This window comes from Mirounga leonina, unplaced genomic scaffold (genome assembly GCF_011800145.1).
Source record: "Mirounga leonina isolate KUSES-001 unplaced genomic scaffold, KU_Mleo_1.0 Mir_154, whole genome shotgun sequence".
In the NCBI taxonomy this organism is placed as follows: Eukaryota; Metazoa; Chordata; class Mammalia; order Carnivora; family Phocidae; genus Mirounga; species Mirounga leonina.
Window position 1 is genome coordinate 33,297,139 of NW_023270389.1, and position 5,840 is coordinate 33,302,978.

The 5,840-nt window shown below is 57.6% G+C and overlaps 1 long non-coding RNA gene across 1 annotated transcript; it reads right to left on the bottom strand.

Annotated features, from left to right (window-relative positions):
• Positions 1-1,814: 1,814 nt before the first annotated feature.
• Positions 1,815-5,253, bottom strand: LOC118014273. Its single transcript, XR_004680243.1, has 2 exons — positions 5,142-5,253; positions 1,815-4,033 (listed from the first exon to the last, which is right to left on the bottom strand). It is a non-coding gene; the product is annotated as an uncharacterized LOC118014273 (long non-coding RNA).
• Positions 5,254-5,840: the final 587 nt, after the last annotated feature.

The window sequence follows — 5,840 nt, forward strand, 5'->3', positions numbered from 1 at the left end:
AGGGAGGTGCGAAGTAAGACTCCCAGAGCCAGGCTCACCATTACCAGCTAAAAGCAGCCCTGAGTATGGTTAGCTTCTGTCTCCTTTGCTATTCTGGGTTGTCTGCTCCCTCCTCCCACTGCCGGCCTCCTCCCTTCCAGCTGCGATGGGAATAAGCCTCAGTCACCCTCACCCCTAACGCGGTTCCCAGAACGTGGTTTCTTCTTGCCACCAAAGTGCCTCACTTCCTATCTCAGCCTTGACCAGCCAGGACACAAGTGCTGTCCTGTAGGAGGGACGGGGCGGGGGGCGGGGGGTGGCTTCTCCTCTTCCTAACCAGGAGTTTTCATGATGACTCTGGCATGAGGACCAGGTCCAAAGGGCAGAAGCCTGGACACAGGAGGAGACTGTAAAGTTGGCCACAAGAATCCGGACCCAAGCCAACACAGATGCAAACCCCGCAAGCTCCAAGCTGGAGAGCCTTGTTCCGACAGGGTGGATGAGTGCCAGGTTCAGGCAGACAAACGCAGCTTGGTGGCAGGCTCTCGGCAAATGCATCTCCAGGGGCCCTGGCACTAAAAGGGGGCAGTGAGGCTGGAAATGACAAAGCAAAGATATCAAGGGAAATACACTGCAGGACTTGGTAGAACTAACCAGCCTCTCCTTCTCCTTATGGGGCTTGAGTTGGTCCATTTTGCTCTGCACGGCCTAGGAAATCAGAATGAGATGAGAGGGAGCATCAGCTGTCACAGTGAGGCCACAACCCATCCCTGCGGAGGAATTCAGGTCACCAGGCTCAAAGACATGGGGTGGAGAGGGGGCACCTCCAGGCTCTAGGGAAAGGGCTGGAAATGAAAGGGATCTCCCAGACCCAAGACGGCTATCTTTGGGCTGACTCCAATGCTCTCCTATTTCAACTGCCACATTATCCTCTCATGGGATAACAAAGGAAGGCCCAATGCAGAATCTTCAAGAACCTTAGGAATCTGACGTGGCTACAGTAAGCATCCCCAGTGGAGATCTAAGCACTTTGCTGGTCTATGGCGCACTTTTTCCTCAAGGGCAGGACAGTAAGTACCTCAGGCTTACGGATGAGAGTCTTTGTTGCAATTACTCAGCTACACCAATGCAGGAGGAAGGCAGCCATAAACCATACAGAAACAATGAGCATGTCTGGGTTCCAATAAAACTTTATTTACAAAAGCAGGCGTCTGACCTATGGGTTGCAGTTTGCCAATCCCTGGTCACTGGGAAAATCTACTCTTCCAGTGTTTCCAAATTCCCAAGAGGAATAGGGACCACACTCCCTCTGACGGGCTCCCACCCACTCTGGAGACAGGGGCCTACTCTGGAGACCAGGCCTCCACCCTGCTACTCCCTCCCACAAAGTACCGAAGAAATCTGCGTGGCTTGTTCAAAAAGCCTGGCCCTCACCAGAAACCCCGACAAAGTTGGATAAAGCTTTGGATGTCAAATCTGAAGCCTTTAGAGATGGAAGAAACCAGACCTCTTCGACTAGGCAATAAGGCCTAGAGAGTGCCTCGCCCAAGATCATACAGCTGGCAAAGGCCTCCTGACCCTCTGTCCAGTACTCTTACTTCTCTAGAGTGATGACTGGGAAGGAACCAGAACAAACAGCTTTCCTGGGGGGAGGCTAAAGACCTATGGCTCACCTCTCTAGCAGGTACATCTTGGGGCTTCTCAGTAATTTCTAAGTGAATGGTACAGCAAAGGGCAAGGAGAAAGCTTGGAGAAGTATCTGTATCTATCTTTCCAGGACATGTCTTCTTGGACATAGTTACTAGGGAGAAGGAAACTTAAACAGAAACCTGAACTTCAAAAAGGGGTGTGGTTTGGTAGCAGACGTGTGTGTTCTTTAGCAGAAACGGGTCCAGCAGTCTGGGTGGGTGCTGGGATCATAAACAAGTACAAGACATACAGCCTCACCCAATCTAGGCCGATGCTCTGGGTCCTGAGCTCTCTCTCTCTCAGTATACGCTCTTAGCAACCTAGCGCCTTCGAGACTTTGTAATACAATTTCCTACAAGTCTTGTCCCAGAATTGACTTCCATTGCAAATTCTGCCTGACAAGAAACATTTCTATCTGGACACCCTGCCGTGGTCTTGAAGGCAGTAGGTCTGAAATAAAATCAAACACAATGCCCCTCAAGAGGTCTGAATCCTGATGTTTCTGTCAATCACTAAGACCCAAAATCTTCACCCCTCCCCTCCCCATGTCCTATCTATTAGCCAAAGGGGCTCTCTGAACTACTCTTCCTCTGCATTCCTACAGGCTCCATCCTAATCCATCACCTCTAGTCTGGAATACCGCCAGTCTCCTGCCTGAGGCCCCAGATTCCAGGCTTGTAACAAAGCCAGGCTGATCTTCCCCTATATACCTACCTTCCTCCCATCTACTACAATCTCTTCAAGGTCAAGGCCCAGTCCTGTCTTCCCAGCTCCCAGAACCTTACTCAACACAGTAGGTATGCCATATCTGCTGCATAAATGAACCCTAGCTTTCATCGGGAGCCGGGGCAACAAAAGAAGCCTCGAGGCCTTCTCTACTACAGGAAGCCTACGCTGCCAGACTCTGCAGGCCCTCTCCAACCCTTTCCACCCCCAGCTCCCACCACCCCAGAAACAAGTGCCATCTAGCTGATCAATGCCTGACCCTCCTCGTGCGCCAGTCATTCCTGCAACCACATCTCTGCCCACGCTCTGCTCGCCCTGCCCTGCCATGACGTCCGTGCCCTCCCCTCCTCCATCCACTCCAACTCCTGCGCAACTGCCAAGCTCTGGGGGAGATAAAGGATGCAGGAAGGGGCAAGATGATTAAAAAACTGGGGAACGGGGGCCCTGATGGGGATATACTGGGGTCTCTGATCCCTGGAGCCGCCAACCTCCCAATGGGTCGCAGGCGATTAGAGAAGGAATAGGCAGGAGGAGGAGCCAGATTTTTCCACTGAACGAAAGGCATGATTTTCATCACTGCTTCTGTTGCCCTGGTAACCAGGGACAGCCCAGTGGAGAGTACAGTAAAAGAACACCATGTTTATCTTTGCTGTCTGATCCACTTCCCTGTACACCCTTCCCTGACCATCCTCTAGCTCCGAGGCCTGCCCCAAATGTCTCCTAATGCCACCACCATCCTTCTAGTCACTTCTGATCAAAACCTCGAAGCAGAGTTAATTTCCGCCCCTCTCCCTCCAACCCTATATACCACGTATTCTTCCACTACGACATTCTAGGGGTCATCTCATCCCGCCCATCTGCCATGCAGGGGGCCCCAGGAACAAACGCGGGCCTCAAAACACGAGGCTGGCATCCACTCCACCAGACAGTTCACTGGGCAAGGGGGCCTAGGGAAGCAGGAAGGTGAGGAGGCCACCCAGTCAACTCCTCTTTCTTAACCCCAGACAGCTGGTGTGGATGGGCCCCTGTTCTCCCATCCTCCCTCCTAGGCCCGGGATCAGGAGGAGGAGCCAGGTTGAGGACGGGGGAGAAGGTCCACCCGCAAGCTTCCACAGATCCTGCCTCCCACAGGGACACAGTGTCGGCATGACCTGAGAACAGAGACACAGCGCTCGCCCTGGGAGATTATATAAGCGTTATATAACATGGTGGCACCGATAAGCACATAGACGCGGTTGGTGAGGGCCAGGCCAGGGGTGGAACCAAACCCAAGGGGCTGGAGGTAAAGGCCTTTCACCACCAATGCCAAAGCAGCACCAGGCCCTGCTGCCCCAGCCCTGTCTATACCTGCTCCTTCCACCCCAGAGGACACAGAGAGAGAGACTTGCCTGGCTCTGCATTCTTCTTCCCAGGCTGGGCCGCAGGGAGGGGCTGCAGCACCATCACCACCCTGGCCCATGGTGGCCTCTGTCCGCAGCAGGGAGCAGCAAGGGGGCCAGGGTCCCGGGAGGGCCTGGGAGCCAGCAGCCCCCTCCTCTCTGTCCTTGCACCAGAATGTGTGTGTTTGGAGAACAAGTGCTGCAGCGGCTCCAGGATTGGTTGCCCCAGCCGTCCCTCTGCTCTGTCATTTGCAGTTCCTCTAAAAAAAAAAAAAAAAAACAAAACAAACCGAAAGGGAAAGAAAAAAGAAATAAGCACATTTGGCAAATGCCGAATCCCAAATTTTGGTCTATAGCTCTAAACAAAGCTGGAAGGAGGGGGTCCTAAGGACATGACCCTATTTCCCTACAGACCCCACCTCCCACCACCTATGAACTTGAGCTGTAGGCCTGGAGACTCCCCCTCACCTCCAGCCCCCGCCCCCAACCCCTATCTCTGAAGCTGACTCTGTTGCTGAAGCTTCTTTAGCCCTGGGCTTTCTCACACAGCCCCCCCCCCCCCCCCCCCGGCCCCCCCCCCCCCGCCCCCCCCAGCCCTACAGCCTCTGCAGAATGCTCAGAGTATGCGGCTCCGGATATGCACGCGGGAGCCAGGCGGCCGGCTAGGGGCAGTTCGGGGCAGTTCTGGGCCAGGTCTTCATCAGACTCCTCCACCCTCGCCACCCCTACCACTTTATTAATTTTGGGGGTGGGGGGACTGATCAGAGAAGAGAGAGAGCCCAGTGGCATCTGCAGCCTGCCCTCTCCCGAGCCATGCCTCTGGCCTTCCCGCCGCCTCCTCCACACGCACCTCCGCGCCCCCTGAGGAAGGGGGGAGAAAGAAATACGCATTAATATCACGAGCCTCCGCGCACCAACCCTCGCCCCCTCAACCACCTGTCTCTGCGCTCTCCCTCCCCCACTGCCTTCCTCAACTCCGGGCGCCCCCTCTGCAGCAAAGGGGCACCACGCCCACTGCGGAGCGGAGAAATGCAAGGTGGGAGTGGGCAGGGGCTGCCGCGCCGGGGCCAGGGGGCTGCTCTGCCATCTCCCCCACCCGGCTAGCCCTGGCCCCAGAGCCCGCGGGCCGCCCGGAGCCGCTCCCGGCCACGATCCGCTCCCACCCACGCGGCCAGGGCAGCTGCACCCGGAGGCCGCACCGCAGCGCGGGTGGGGCGCGAGCGGAGGGCGGACGAGCCCCCCGTCATCGCCCCCGGCGCCCGCCTCCCCCCACCCCCCGCCCCGGGGCCCTCGGGGAGCGTCCGCAGGCCCGGCCCGCGGTGCCCCCCTCCACCTACGCCCGACACCCCGCCAGGGCCCCGCTCTCACCTCCGGCGGCCTCCTCCCTCCCGGGGGACCGCGCAGCCCACCTCGCAGCCCCCGAGCGCCCCGCGAGAGGCGCGCGATGCGCAGTCGCTGCGGACCCCGGTTCCGCCGCGGCCGCTTCCCGGGAGTGTGAGCTCAGCCCGCCCGCGCGCCCGCGCTTCCCACGCTCGGTGCCCCGCGCCGCGCCACCCAGCGGCCGCGGAGGGCACGGCACGCTCGCGTCCGGGAAAATCTGCCGCAGCCCTGCCGACCCAGTGGGAAATTCCCAGAATTTGACCGAAGCCTTGCTGTGGGGCGCAGGACCTGACGGGCCGACTGACCGTTTCCAGATTTGGGGCAGAAGGGCTCCCCTCCCACCCTATCTCCAAAGGCGCTTCAGAGTTTTTGCTTGATTCCCCGATTTTCCCCCCTGCTCCTCTGACCTTGCCTCCTTTATTTCTCCCAGGGCAGTGGAGACTGTGGTGCAGGTGGTGACTACTCTTGTAGAGAGGGGGGGTGGGGGGGGTCAGGGTGGGCAAAGGGCAGGAAGCTCATGAGGCTAGCATTCCAAGACCTCCTTGGGCCTATCGAGAAAGATCCCAGGTATGCACCGGTCAATTCCCAACGGAGCTTGTCTAACACACACACACACACACACACACAGACGCGCGCGCGCAGGCGCGCGCGCGCCTCCAGCCCACCTGTAAATTCTAATTCGGGAGA